The sequence below is a fragment of the Mesoplodon bidens genome, assembly GCF_964165515.1.
Source record: "Mesoplodon bidens genome assembly, chromosome: Y".
Lineage (NCBI taxonomy): Eukaryota > Metazoa > Chordata > Mammalia > Artiodactyla > Ziphiidae > Mesoplodon > Mesoplodon bidens.
The window spans coordinates 18,661,393-18,677,855 of NC_138180.1; the positions used below are offsets into that span (position 1 = coordinate 18,661,393).

General features: G+C 41.3%; 1 pseudogene across 1 annotated transcript in view; it reads left to right on the top strand.

Moving 5' to 3' along the window:
* The first annotated feature begins 333 nt into the window (after nt 1-333).
* Nucleotides 334-16,463, top strand: part of LOC308609643 (ubiquitin-like modifier-activating enzyme 1) — a 54,416-nt pseudogene continuing 38,286 nt past the window's right edge. Inside the window, exons 1-3 of the transcript in view lie at nt 334-473; nt 5,059-5,175; nt 7,680-7,879. The product of the transcript in view is annotated as a ubiquitin-like modifier-activating enzyme 1 (transcript). The remainder of the gene's footprint in view (nt 474-5,058; nt 5,176-7,679; nt 7,880-16,463) is intronic.

Below are 16,463 nucleotides of genomic sequence, written 5' to 3' on the forward strand. Positions count from 1 at the left end.
TCATCATGTGCACTCTTACCTTGGTCACTATCATCGTGAGCACTGTCACCATGGGAACTACCAACATTGGCATTGTCATCATAGCACTTTCACAATGGGAACTGCCACCATGGGCACTATCAACGTGCAGATACTCACAATGGGCACTATCACAATGGGCACTGTCACCGTGACAACAGTCACCATGGGCACTGTCAACATGGAGACTATCACCTTGAGCACTGTCACCATGAGCATTGTCACCATGAACAATTTCACCAGGGTCACTTTCACTGTGAGAACTGTCACTATGGGAACTCTCACCATTGGCACTGACTCCATGGGATTGTCACGATGACCACTATCACCATGGGCAGTGTTTCCATCGGCAGTTTAACCGTGAGTACTCTCACTATTGGCACCATCACCATCAACACGGTCAGCATTGGCACGGTCAACATGAACACTGTTCACAATGGGCGTTGTCAAACTGGGTGCTGTCACCATGGGCACAGTCACCGTTAGCACTGTCACCATGGGCACTGTGATCTTGGGCACTGTCACTATGGGCTCTATCACCGTGGGCACTGTCACAATGGGAAGTATCACCATGGGATTTGTCAGCTTGGGTACTCTTACCGTGAGTATGGCCACCGTAACATCTATCACCATATGCACTGTAACCATGGACACTGTCACCATGAGCAGAGCCACAATGAGCACTGTCACTTATGGCACTGTCCACATGAGCATTGTCACCATGATCACTGTCACCATGGACAGGACACCCTGGGTATTGTCACCATGGACACTGTCACCATGAGCACTCTCACCATGGGAATTGTCACCTGAGTTACCGTCAACATGGGCACTGTCACCTTGAGCAATTTTACCATGAGCTCTGTCACCCTGGGTATTGTCACCATGGGGATTATCACCGTGAGATTTGTGTACATATGCACTCTCACCATGGGCACTATCACCATGAGCAATGTCACCATGAATACTGTCAACCAGTGTATTTTCACCATGGGCACTGTCACCATGAGCACTACACTGTGAGAATTGTGACTATGGGCACTGTCACCATTCGCACATTCACCATCGGCACTATCGCAGTGAACACTGTCACCATGAACACTGTCACTGTGTCGAATTTCAACATACACACTATCACCGTAAGGACTATAGCCTTAAGCAATGTCACCATGAGTAATATCACCATGGGCACTGTCACCATGTGCAGTGTCACCATGGGCACTTTTACCATGAGGACTCTTACCATGGTTAATATCACCATGGGCACTGTCACCATGAGCACTGTCACTATGAGAATTTTCACCATAGGCACTGTCACCATGAGAACTGTCACCATGGTCACACTCAACGTAAGAAATGTCACCATGGGGACTATCACCATTGGCACTCTCACCGTGTGGTTGTCTCCAGGAGCACTATCACTAAGGACAATGTCTCCATGGACAGTTTCCCCATGAGCACTGTCACTATTGGCACTGTAACCATCGGCACGGTCACCATGAGCACTGTCACCATGGGCCTTGTCACACTGGGTGCTGTCACCATGGGCACTGTCGCTGTGGGCACTGTCACAATGGGAAGTATCACCATGGACTTTTTCAGGCTGGGCACTGTCCCCGTTTGCACTGGCACACTGACATCTATCACCATAAACACTATAAAGATGGGCACTGTCACCATGAGCACACTCACCATGAGCACTGTTATTTATGGCACTGCCAACATGAGCACAGTCACCATGAGCACTGTCACTATGGGCATGAAACCATGGGCACTGTCACAATGGGCATTGTCACCCTAGGTACTCTCACCATAGGCATTATCACTGTGAGAATTGTGAACATGGGCCCTGTCACCATGGACACTATCACCATGAGCACTGTCAACATGAGTACTGTCACCCTGGGTATTTTCACCATGGGCACTGTCACTGTGAGCACTACACCATGAGAATTGTGACTATGGGCACTGTCACCATGGACACTCTCACCATGGGAACAATCACCATGAACACTGTCATCATGAACACTGTCACCATGTGCACTGGCACCATGAGAACTGTCAGCATGGTCACTGTCACCATTAGTCACTGCAACCATGTGCACTACCACCATGTGCACTGTCACCATGGGCACTATCACGGTGAGCACTGTCACCATGTGCACTGTCATCATGGGCACTGTCACCAAGGTCACGGCCACCATGTGCACAGTTACCATGGTCACTATCACCGTGAGCACTGTCACCATGGAAACTACCAACATGGGCACTGTCATCATGAGCACTTTCACAATGGGAACTGTCACCATGGGCACTATTAACGTAAGCACTCTCACCATGGGCACTATCACCAAGGGCACTGTCAGTTTCAGCACTATCACCATGGGTACTGCAACCATGACCACTGTCACTATAAGCACTGTCACCATTCTCAGTATCACCATGTGCACTGTCACCATGGGCACTATCACCATGAGAATTGTCAGCCTGGGCTCTGTCACCTTGGGTATTGTGACTTTGGGCCCTGTCACCGTGAGCACTGTCACTTTGGGCAGTGGCACAATGTGGACTTTCACCATGAGCACTGTCATCATGGGCACAATCACTGTTAGAACTGTCACCATCGTCACTATCAAAATGGGAACTGTAACCGTGAGCACATTCACCGTGAGGGTTGTGACCATGGGCACTGTCACCATGGGCAGTGTCCCCATGGACAATTTCACTGTTGGTAGTGTCCCCATGGACACTATAACTATGGGCACTGTCACCATGAGCTCTGTCACCATGGGCACTTTCACCATGAGCACTGCCACTCTGACCACTCTCACCATAAGAGATGTCACCATGGACACTTTCACGATGGGCACTTCCAACAGTGGCACAATCACTGTGAGCACTGTCAACAAGAGAACTGTCATGGTGGGCAGTGTCACCATGTGCACTATCCCCGCAAGAACTATCACATTAAGCAATGTCACAATGGGCACTGTTACCATTTGCACTGCCACCATGTGCACTATCACCTTAGGCACTGTCACCATGAGCATTTTATCACTGAATAATGTCACCATGGGTACTGTCACCGTGAGAACTATCACCATGAGCAATGCCATGATGGGGACTGGAGCCATGGGTCTTGTCACTATGAGCACTGAAACAATGGGCACTATCACCGTGAGAAATCTCACCATGCTAACTCTCCCCAAGGGCACTATCACGGAGAGAAAAGTCACCATGGGAACTGTCACAGTCAGTATTCTCACCTTTGACACTCTCATTGTGGGCACTGCCACCGTGAGCACTATTATCATGAACACTGCTACCGTGAGCACTATCATGATAAGAACTGTCACCATAGGCACGTACACCATGGGCATTCTCACGGTGTGCACTGTCACCAGGGGCATTGTCACCATGGACACTGTCACCATGAGCATGATAACCATGGGCAATCTCACCATGGGCACTATCACCATGAGCAATATCACCATGGACACTGTCACTATTTTGCACTGCCACCAGATGCACCATGACCATGTGCACTGTCACCATGATCAGTGTCACCACTGGTAGTCTCACCATGGTCACTGCCACCATGAGCACTGTCACCAAAAACACTGTCACCACGAGCACTGCCACCATGAGCTCTGTCACAAGAACTGTCACTATGAGAACTGCCACCATGGGCACTTTCACCATGATTACTGTCACCGTGGGTATTGTCACCTTGGGCAATGTGATCGTGAATACTATCACTGTGAGCACTATCACCCTGAGAACTGTCACCCCGGGCACAGCCTCAATGCGGGCTGTCACCATGAACACTCTCACCATGGGAACTATCACGGTGAGAACAGTCACTGTGGTCACTGTCACCATGGACACTGTCACTGTGAGCACTGTCACTAAGAGCGTTATAACCATAGGCACTGTCACCGTGAGAACAGTCACCATGGAGACTCTTACCATTGGCACTCTCTCCGAGGTGTTGTCACGATGAGCACTATCACCATTGGCAGTGTCTCCATGGGCAGTTTCACCGTACACACTCTCCGAATTGGCACTATTACGATCGGCACTGTCATCATCGGCATGGTCACTGTGAGCACTGTCACAATGGGTGTTGTCACAATGGGCACTGTCACCATGGGCACAGTCACCATTATCACTCTCACCATGGGTACTGTGATCTTGGGCACTGTCACCATGGTCTCTGTCACCGTGGGCACTGTCACAATGGGAAGTATCACCATGGGCTTTGTGAGTGTGGGCACTGTCACCGTTGGCACGGCCACCGTGATATCTTTCACCATAAGCACTGTAACCATGGGCACTGTCACCATGAGCACGGTCACCATGAGCATTGCCACAATGAGCACTATCACCATGGGCAATGTCTCCATGGGCAGTTTCACCATGAGCACTGTCACTATTGGCACTCTCACCATCGGCACTGTCACCATTCGCAAGGTCACCATTTGTCCTGTCACCATGGGCCTTGTCACACTGGGTGCTGTCACCATGGGCACTGTTAGGGTGGGTTCTGTCACAATAGGAAGTATCACCATGGGCTTTGTCAGCATGGGCACTGTCCCCGTGTGCACTGACACCGTGACATCTATCACCATAAACACTGTATACAAGGGCACTGTCACCATGAGCACGGTTACCATGAGCACTGCCACAATGAGCACTGTTATTTATGACACTGCCAACATGAGCACAGTCACCATGAGCACTGTCACCATGGGCATGACCCCATGGGCACTGTCACCATGGGCATTGTCACCCTAGGTACTCTCACCATAGGCATTATCACTGTGAGAATTGTGAACATGGGCAATGTCACCATGGGCACTGTAACCATGGACACTCTCACCATGAGCACTGTCCCCGTGGGCATTTTCACTTTGGGCACTGTCACTGTGAGCACTACACCATGAGATTTGTGACTATGGGCACTGTCACCATGGACACTCTCATAATAGGAGCTATCACCGTGAACACTGTCACCATGAACACTGTCACTCTGTGCAGTGTCACCATGCACACTGTGACCGTAAGGACTATCAATGTAAGCAAATTCACCATGAGCAATGTCACCATGGGCACTGTCACCATTTTGCTCTGCCACCACGTACACTGTCACCATGGGTAATATCACTATAGGCACATTCACCATGAGAAATGTGACCATGTGGAATGTCTCTATGGGCACTGGCACCATGGGCATTGTCACTGTGAGCACTGTCACAACGGGCACTATCACCGTGACAAATCTCACCATGCTAACTGTCTCCATGGACACTGTCACCGTGAGAAGAGTCAGCATGGGCACTGTCACTGTCGGCACTTTCATCATGGACACTGTCATTGTGGGCACTGTCTCCATGGCCACTGCCACCTTGTGCTCTGTCACCATGAACACTGTAACAATGTCCATTATCACCGTGTGCACTGTCACCATGGGCACTATCACCATGAGCACTGTCAGCATGTGCACTGTCACTATTTAGCACTGTCACGATGTGCACTCTCACTGTGAGCACGGTTACCATGAGCACTGTAACAATGCACAGTGTCACCATCAGTACTGTCCCCATGGGAACTGCCACCATGTGCAATGTCTCCATTAGCACTGTCACCACGAGCACTGACTCTTTGGGAACTGCTATTATGAGCACTGTCACCAGGAGAACTGTTACGATGAGAACTGCCACCATGGGTATTTTCAACATGAGTACTGTCACCATGGGTATTGTCACCATTTTCACTGTCACCATGAGCACTATTACTGTGAGCAGTATAACCGTGAGCACTCTCACTGTGGTCACTGTCACCATGAGCACTGTTGCCCTGGGTACTGGCACAATTCGGACTGACACTATGAGCCCTGTCACCATGGGCAATATCACTTTGAGCACTCTCACCGTAGTCACTGTCACCATGGGCACTGTTACCATGAGCACTGTCACCATAGATGATGGTGCCGTGGGCAGTGTCACCATGGGCACTGTCACCATGGGCACTGCCACCATGTGCACTATCACTGTGAGCACTGTCACCATGGATACTGCAACCATGAGAAATATCACTGTGAGTACTGTCTGCATGGGTTGTCACCATGTGCACTGTCACCATGGGCAGTGTCACAATTTTTCACTGCCACCATGTGCAATGCCACCATGGGCACTATCACCGTGAGAATTGTCACCATGGGTACTGTCATCATAGGCACTGTCACCAAGGGCATGGCCACCACGTGCACTGTTACCATGGTCACTATCACCGTGAACACTGTCACCATGGGAACTACCAACATGGGCAATATCATCATGAGCACTTTCACAATGGGAACAGCCACCATGGGCACTATCAATGGGCAGACTCTCACCATGAGCACTATCACCATGGGCACTGTCACTGTGAACACTGTCACCATCAGCACTGTCACCATGAGCACTATTACTGTGAGCACTAGCACCGTTAGCACTCTCACCGTGGTCACTGTTACCATGGGCACTGTCACCATGAGCACTGTCACTATGGGTACTGGCACAATGCCGGCTGTCACAATGAGCCCTGTCACCATGGACACTATCACCATGAGCACTCTCACCGTGGTCACTGTTAACATGGGTACTTTCACTATGAGCACTGTTACCATAGGCAATGGCACCATGGGCACTGTCTCCATGTGCACTGTCATCATAGGCATTGTCACTGTGGGCAGTGTCACTGTGGGCACTGCCACCATTTGCACTATCACTGTGAGCTTGTTTAGAAAAACAAGTTTGGGCACGTTCTTTACCTTATTTTGTCGTTCATGTAAGGTCACATTCTAACTTGCCTGGAAGCATATGTGAAGGTAATTGCCAAGCTGACCTTTTGACACGAATTGACGCTTTCCCTTGTATTGAGGAGGCACAAGCTTCACATAAGTTGCATCATCATAATTGTGCAGCTCTGTGCTGTCAATTTCAACTGCCCCAGGAGATAGCCAGATCTATAATTAAAAATTGTCCACATTGTCCAACTTATTCATCCAGTTTGCCCATGGGGGTCAACCCTAGAGGATCATTACCTAATATGTTATGACAAATGCATGTAACTCATGTGCCAACTTTTGGAAAGCTATCTTATGTACATGTTTCAGTGGATACCTATTCTCATGTAATTTTTCCCTCAGGAAGAACCGGAGAAGCTTTTAAGGATGTTATGCAACACTTATTTTTCTGTTTTGCCTTTCTAGGCATTCCAAAAGCTCTAAAAACTGATAACGCTCGTACCTACGTTTCTAAGGCTTTTAAAGACTTTTGTGAAAAAATTAATATTTCCTATTCTACGGGAATCCCCTATAATCCTCAGGGTCATGCAATAGTGGAAAGAGCCCATCATACTTTAAAAGTTCAAATTACAATATTACAGCAAGGGGAATTCAAGTACAGTTCTCCACATCACATTCTTCAGTACACACTATTTGTATTAAATAAGTTGAATACTGATTCACAAGGTAATACTGCAATGATGAGACATTGGAATAGCGATATTAATAAACCTAAACCTAGGGTGAAATGGAAGGATCTGCTCACTGGTCAATGGAAAGGACCTGATATATTCTAACCAGCGGCAGAGGCTATGCTTGTGTATTTCCACAGGACGCTGACTCACGGTTGTGGGTGCCTGACCGTCTCATCAGACATGTCGGGCCCTCCGACCTCGCCTTACCACTTTCCAGTCAGGCACAAGCCACCACAGCCGGAGATGTCAGCTGATGAATCACCATCAGCTAAAGTACCGCTGCTGCAGCAGATACAAAACCTCACCATTGGAGAGAGACCAATTAGTTGTCTGCCACGTCTGCACCCAAGACCTCACAAGAGACAAGCCATCTCTACGAGAACTTCAAATCCACCAACTTGAGGTCAGATTAAATGACTTGCTGATGACGCTGAGAAAGTGGTAACAGACCCGGGAGCTACCTTAACACCTGGAAATCTTTTTGTTGCTATGCTTGCTATATTGGCCTGCCAGGTAACTAGGGGAAATGCTTTGGGTAAATCTTATTGGACTTATCTCCCTGATCCACCGATTTTACAAACTGTAGCCTGGGATAATGAGGGTATACCAGTGTCTACTACTATGCCCAGGTTAATGGGAGGAGCCATAAGCTCCTATCCATATAATAAATTTAAAACAAATAATAATTTTACTTTTCATGGAAAATCAGGGTTCCATCCTATATGTTTTATATTTCCATCAATTAATAATTCTGTAACCTCTCGTAAGGATGGATGTATACCAGTTTTTCTTAAAGGACAGCTTACTGCTTTTCCGAGTCAACCTAATAAGAGACTTCTTTGGTCTTTGATTTATCTAGCACCTGGAGAAGATCCAACTTATAATCAACCTTCCTCTCATCTTTAAAATTTCCTCCTTGTAATCCTCCTTATGGTATTCATACAGGAGTACAATCATCTATATTACAATCTCTGGAAGACCAATTGGATAATAACTGGGATGCTGTAGATACCAATATCGGATTTCCTACATGGAATTATTGTATATATTCTTCAAGAATAGATATTCCCATACAGGATACCACAAAAAAAATGTGCATGACTGAGTAATCCTGAACCATCTTCTGATTATAGATCTTATTTACAACATCATGCACGTTATGATTTCAATTATGTATATTCAGAAATGGAATTGCTATGTTATATGGTGGTATTATTTTTAGTATTTTGAGGAACATCCAAATTATTTTCCATAGTGGTTGTACTAAGTTACAATCCCACCAAAAGTCTGTAAGTGTTCCCTGTTTTCTACACGCATGACTACACTTTTATGTCTTTTCTTTTTCATAATAACCACTATGAAATGTGTGAGTTGATATCTCATTGTGGTTTTATTTTGCATTTCTCTTACTATTAAAGATGTTGAGCAAATGTTCATGTGTCGGTTGGTCATTTGTGTGTCTCCTATGAGGGGAATATATCTGCTAAGATATTCAGGCCACGTTTTAATTACATTATTCAACTTTAAAAAAAACTGAGTCTTTTTATGTTTCAACATTAGTCCTGTAGCTGGCATGTTGTTGGCAAATATTTTCTCCCATTCCGTAGGAGAATTCCTATGCCTCCTGTTCCATTCCCTCTTCACTGTGTTCAAGATTCTTTCTGTGCAGAGGCTTTTATATTTGACGTTTTCACACATGTTGATTTTTCCTTTTGTTCCTTCTACTTTTGGTATCATATCCAAAAGAATCATTGCTGACACAAATGCCTTGGAGATATTTTTCTGTTTAATTCTAAGGATTTTTTGATTTCTGTTCACGTGGTGTTAATTTTTGAGTCGTCTAAGATGGATGATCAATTTTATTCTTTTCCCTGTGGATATCCAGCTTTTCCAACACTACTTAGTGTAAAGTCTATTTTTACTCCATTGTTTATTCTTGTCGTCCTTGTCAAGTATTAGTTGCCTGGACATGGTTGAGTTTATGTCTGGGCTGTCAGTCCTATTCTATTGGTATATTGTCTGTTTTTATTCTAATTTCACATTATTTTGATTACCGTAACTTTTTATAATATTATGAAACCAGGAAGTGAGTTGCATCCAGCTTTGTTTATCTTGCTGAAAATTGCCTTGTCTATTTGCAGTGTCCTTTGTTGTTTCATACAATTTTTAGGATTATTATTCTATTTCTAGGAAGATTGCCATTGAAATGTTGATTGGGATTCCATTGAAACTATAGATAGCTTGAGTTAGCATGAACATTTTAACAGTATTCATTCTTTCAATTTAGAAATATGGGATACTTTACTATTTACTTGTGTCTTCTTCAGTTTTTGTAAATGTCATATTTTTTGATGTACAGATGGTTTTGTCTCCTTGTTTAAATGTATTCCTAACATTTTATTTTTTTAGGTGCTGCTGTAAATGGAAGTGTTTCTATATTTTTCTGTCAGCTATTTTCTTGTTAGTGTATAAAAATGCTGCTAATTTTGTATTTTTATTTCATATCCAACAAAATTACTGAATTCATGTATTAGTTTTACCAGTTTCATGGGGTTTTTGGTGGAGTCTTTAGGATTTCCTGCATACAGAATATGTCATCTTCAAACAGAGACATTTTTAATTCTTCCTTTCCATTTTGGATCCCTTTCATTTCTTTTTCTTCCCTAATGGTTCTGGCTAGGGATTCTAATATTATGTTGAATAGGAGTGGTGATAGTGAGCATTTTTTATTTGTTCCTGTCTTAGAGGAAAAGTTTTCAGCTTTTCACCATGAATATGATATTAGCTGTGGGCTTGATAATATATAATCTTTATTATATTTAAAATGTTTCTTCTCTTCCCAGGTAGTTGAAAACTTTAATCAAGAAAATTTAGAAAATTATTTCAAACATTTCTTCTGCATGCTATTCGTGTCGTAAATTAAAATTTTTGATTTAAAAATGTTAACTGCCCTTGCATCACCAGGAATTATTTCACCTTAGCATGTTGAACATTTTAGTGTGTTATTGAATTTGGTTTGCTAAAATTTGGTTGAGAATTTTTGCATCTATATGTAAAAGGATATTAGCCTGTAAGTTCTTTGTTTTTTGGTTTTGTTTTGTTTTGTTATGTGTTCCCTTGTTATTTCCTTATGTGGCTTTGTTAATCAGGAAAATCCCGGGTTTATAAAATGAGTTTGGAAATGTTTCCTCTTTTTTAGTTATTTGGCAGAGTTTGGGAAGGACTGGCAATAATTCTTCTTTAAAGGATCAGTAGAATTCACCAGTGAAACTAACTGATCCTGTGTTTCTCTTTGTTGGGAGAGTTTTGAATACTGCTTCAATTTCCTAAGTCATTATTTGTATGATCAGGATATTTCTTGTTTGTTTGTTTTTTGCTTCTTCTTGATCGTCTTGCTACGTCTTATATGGGAGTTGTTGGAGATTTATCCATTATTGTGACCCAGATTTTTAGCATTTTTTATAATTCTTTGTATGCTATGGTGTCAGCTGCAATTTCTCCTCTTTCAGTTAAAGTTTTATTTATTAAGCTCTTTTTTTCTCATCGTTAGTCTAGCTAAATCTTGTCAATTTTATTATCCTTTCCAAATACCAACACTTGGATTCAGTTTTTTCTAATTATCTGATATTTGTTTTATTCATTTCCATTTGAATCTTTCTTATTTTTTCCTTTTATTCCTGGTGCTTAGTTTGTTCATTTTCCCTAGTCCTTCATGTATAAGCACAAGTTGTATACTTTAGATCATTCTTTTCTCTTTTAGAAGAATCTATGATTGCTAAAATTAACTCATCCATTGACTGATTTTTCTACATTCCAAACGTTTTGGCATGTTGTCATTTTCGTTTATCTGAAGGTAGTTTCAGATTTCCATTTTGACTTCTTCCTTGACCCATATATATTTCCAGTGTGTGTTGTACAATTTTACATATAAGGGATTTTTCTTTTTCTCTTGTTATTGATTCCTAGCTTCATAACATAATGATCAAAAAAGATGCTTAATGTGATTCTGATCTTCTTAAATTTGTTAACGCTTGCTTTATGTTTCAAGACAGTGTCCATTCTGGGAAATGTTCCTTCAGCACTTAAGCAGAATATGGATTTTGTTACTGTTGGATGGAAGTTTTCTATAAGTTTATTAGGTACATTCTGTTTCTTTATTAATTTTCTAAGGTAGAAAGTGGGATAATATAGTCACTTACTATTATTTGTTTTATTGTTGATTTATCCTCTCAGATCTGTTTTTTTTTTTGGGGGGGTGTGTGGTGGTATGCGGGTCTCTCACTGTTGTGGTCTCTCCTGATGTGGAGCACAGGCTCCAGATGCGCAGGCTCAGCGGCCATGGCTCATGGACCCAGCCGATCCACGGCATGTGGGATCTTCCCGGACCCGGGCATGAATGCGTGTCCCCTTCACGGCAGGTGGACCCTCAAGCACTGCACCACCAGGGAAGCCCCTTATCAGATCTCTTAATGGTTGATTTAAATATTTGTTTAATCCTGAAACATTCAGTACATATATATTTACAATTATTATTTCCTCTTGATAAATTGATCCATTATCATTGTTTACTGACCTTCTTTATCACTTGAGAACTACTTTGACTGAAAGTCTGTATTACCTGAGATTGGGAGATCAAGTCCTGCAATTGTTTGGAAACTGTTTGGACTATCAGTTTCTATTCCCTCACCTTCAGCTTATGTGTGTCCTTAATGATAAAATGGTTCTTGTAGACAGCATATTGTTTTTTTATCATTTATATGGCAATATAATTGTTTTACAATGTTGTGTTAGTTTCTGCTGTATAATAAAGTGAATCAGCTATAGGTATATTCCCATATCCACTCCCTCTTGCATCTCCTTCCCACCCTCCCTATCCCACCAAACTAGGTGGTCACAAAACACTGAACGTATCTCCCTGTGCTATGCAGCTGCTTTCCACTAGCTACCTATTTTACATTTCGTAGTGTATATATGTACATAGGACTCTCTAACTTCATGCCAGCTTACTCTTTCCACTCACTATGTTCTCAAGTCGATTCTCTACATCCATATCTTTATTCCTGTCCAGCCCCTACATTCACCAGAATGTTCTTCTTAGATTCCCTATATATGTATTAGCAAAAACTTTGTCTTATTTTTCTTTCTGACTCATTTCACACAGTATGACAGACTCTAAATCAATCCACCTAACTGCAAATAGTTCAATTTTATTTCTATTTATGGCTCAGTGATATTCCATTGTATATATATGACACACATTCTTTATCCATTCCTCTGTCAATTGACACTTAGGTGTTTACCTGTCCTGGCTATTGTAATTACACCTGTAATGAACTTTGTGGTCCATGACTCTTTGTGAATTATGCTTTTCTCAGGGTATATACAAAGGAGTGGGTTTGCGGTGTCATATATTAGTTCAAGATTTAGGTTCTTAATGACCTCCATATTGTTCCCCATAGTGGCTGTAACAATTTACATTCCCACTAACAGTGCCAGAGGGTACCGTTTTCCATACACCACTCCAGAATTTAGAGTTTGTAGAATTTAGAAGTTAATGGCTATTCTGACTAGTGTGAGGTGATACCTCATTGTAGTTTGATTTATATTTCTTTAATGATTCATGATATTGAGCAACCTTCTATGTGTTTTATTGCAATCTGTGTACCATCTTTGGAGAAATGTCTATTTAGGTCTTCTGCCCACTTTTGGATTGTTGTTTGTGTTTTTTCTTTTAGAGCTGTATGAGCTGTTGGTAAATTTTGAAGATTAATCATTTGTCAGTTGCTTCATTTGTGAATATTTTCTGATTCTGAGGGTTGTCTTTTGGTCTTGTTTATGGTTTCCTTTGTTGTGAAAAATGTTTTAAGTTTCATTAGGTCCCATTTGTTTAATTTTGTTTTTATTTCCATTTCTTTAGGAATGGAAAAAAAGAATCTTGCTGTGATTTATGTCATAGAGTGTTCTGCCTATGTGTTCCTCTAAGTGTTTGATAGTGCAGAACCTTACATTTAGGCCTTTAATCCATTGGTGTTTATTTTTGTGTATGGTGTTAGGGAGTGTTCTGATTTCATTCTTGTACATGTAGCTGTTCAGTTTTCCCAACACAACTTGTTGAATAGGATGTCTTATCTCCATTGTATATTCTTGCCACCTTTATCAAAATTAGATGACCATATGTGCATGGGTTTACCTCTAGGCTTTCATTCCTGTTCCGTTGATCTATATTTCGCTTTTTGTGCCAGTACCATACTGTCTTCATTATTGTACCTTTGTAGTATATTGTGAAGTCCTGGAGCCTGATTCATCCGGCTGCGTTTTTCTTTCTCAAGAGTGCCTTTGGTATTCAGTGTCTTTTTTGTTTCCATACACACTGTACTATTGTTTCTCCTAGTTCCCTGGAAAATGCCATTGGTAATTTGATAGGGATTGCATTGACTCTGTAGATTGCATTAGGTCATCTAGTCATTTTCACTATGTGGATTCCTACAACCCAAGGACATAGTATATCTCTCCATCTCTTTTTATCCTCTTTCATTTCTTTCATCAGCATCTTATAGGTTTCTGCATACAGGTCTTTTGTCTACCTTGGTATGTTTGTTCCTATTCTATTTGTTGCAATGGTAAATGAGAGTGTTTCCTTAATTTCTCTTCAGATTTTTCATCATTAGACTATAGGAATCCCAGAGATTTCTGTGCGTTACTTTTGTATCCTGCTACTTTCCCAAAATCATTGATTAGCTCTAGTCATTTTCTGGTAGCATCTTTAGGATTATCTATGTGTAGTATCATGTCATCTGCAAAGAGTGACAGCTTTAATTCTTCTTTTCAGATTTGGATTACTTTTATTTCCTTTTCTTCTCGATTGCTGTGGCTGAGACATACACAACTATGTTGAATAAGAGTTGAGAGGGTGGGCAACCTTGTCTTGTTCCTGATATTAGTGAAAATACTTTCAGTTTTTCAACATTGAGGACGATGTTTGCTGTGGGTTTGTCATATATGGTCTTCATTATGTTCTGGAATCTTCCCTCTATGTCTACTATGTGGAGGGTTTTTATCATAACTTGGTGTTGATTTTTTTAGAAAGCTTTCTCTGCATCTACTGAGATGATCATATGCGTTTTCTACTTCAATTTGTTAATATGGTGTATCGAGTTGGTTGCTCTGCATATATTGGAGGATCCTTGTATTCTTGGAATAAATACCACTTGATCATGGTGTATTTTCCTTTTAATGTGCTGTTGGATTCTGTTTGCCATATTTTGTTGAGGATTTTTGTATCTATATTCATCAGTAATATTGGCCTGCAGTTTTATTTTTTATTTTATTTTTTTGATGTTTTGTCTGCTTTTGGTATTAGTGATGTTGTCTCCATAGAATTAGTTTTGGAATTTTCCTCCCTCTGCTACATTTTGGAAGAGTTTTAGAAGGACAGGTGTTAAACTCTCCAAGCCAGGAAGGACTGGCAGGACATCTTAAGTGATGAAGGAGAAAAACCTGCAATGAAGATGATTTTTTTTGAAATATGTGAGATCACACCATGTTTGTTTTTATATGTCTGACTTACTTCTTAAATACTTCTTAACTTGTTGTACTTCTTCTCAACATGTCTTACTATTAGAGATGTTGATTTATCATAGTGCTCTCAAGGTTCACCCATTTTGTTACAAAAGGCAGCATTTTCCTTTTACTATGCCTGAACATATTTTTATTGTGACACCTTTTTTTTCCTGCCACACAAAATACTTTTCTGTGCCACATTTTCTTTCTCCATTTATTCATCCTAAGTGTGTTGTTTCCTGTTATGACATTTGAGAATGATGGTGCAGTATACATGGGATGCAAGTATCTTTATGTTTTTGTGTGTTTCCTTCCTTTATAAAAATACCCAAATAGTTTTTTCTGGATGATTTAGTAGTTCTAATTTTTAGCTTTTTGAGGAATCTTCGAACTGTTTTCTAGAGCGGCTATACCAGTCAGCATTCCTAACAAGAATGTAGGAGGGTTCCCTTTTGTCATGCCTGCTATCTTCTCTTTTTTGATAATAGACAATCTAATATATATGAGGTGATATTCCACTACAGAGGTTTTGCACTTTCCTAATGTATGTTTGTTATTAGCTACTTATCTCGTATGTGTTTCTAATATTTTCTGCAATTCTGTAGATTGCCTGTTAATTCTGTTGATTGTTTCCTTTATTATATAGGAATGTTTCCGTTCAATTTCACTTCACTTAACTTTGGTTTTGTTGCCTGCTCTACTGCTGTCATAGCCAAGGAATTATTGCCAAGGCCAATCTTGAGAAGTTTGTTCCTTATCTTTTCTCAATGGATTTGAAACTTTTTGATCTTATCTTTAAAGCAATTTCCCCAACACTTTTGAGATATAATTGACATATAACGTTGGTAGTTTTATGGTACACAGCATGATGATGAGATTTACATCTATGTTGAGAAATAATATGATAATAATGTTAGTTAATACTTCTATCACCTCACATAGTTACCAATTGTGTGTGTGTTCTGTAAGAAAACTGAAGATATGCATTCCCAGTAACTTTTAAACATGTAATAAAGTATTGGTAACTAAGTCACTATCCTTTAATTTAGATCCCAAGAATTTACACATTTTATAACAGGAAATTTGTGCTCTTTGACAATCATCTCCCTGTTTCTCCCCACCTCACACCTATTAAATATGTATAAACTCTCTTTTTGATGAACTCACCATTTAGATTTCATAAATAAGTGGGACCACACAGTTTGTCTTAATGTCTGATTGTTTCACTAAGCATAATGCCTGCAAGTTGATTTCATGTGGTCACAAATTGCGGGAATTTCTTTATATGACTGTATAATACCCATTGTGGTAACATATACATTTCTTAAGCCTTTTTATCATTGATAAACAGTTAGTGACAA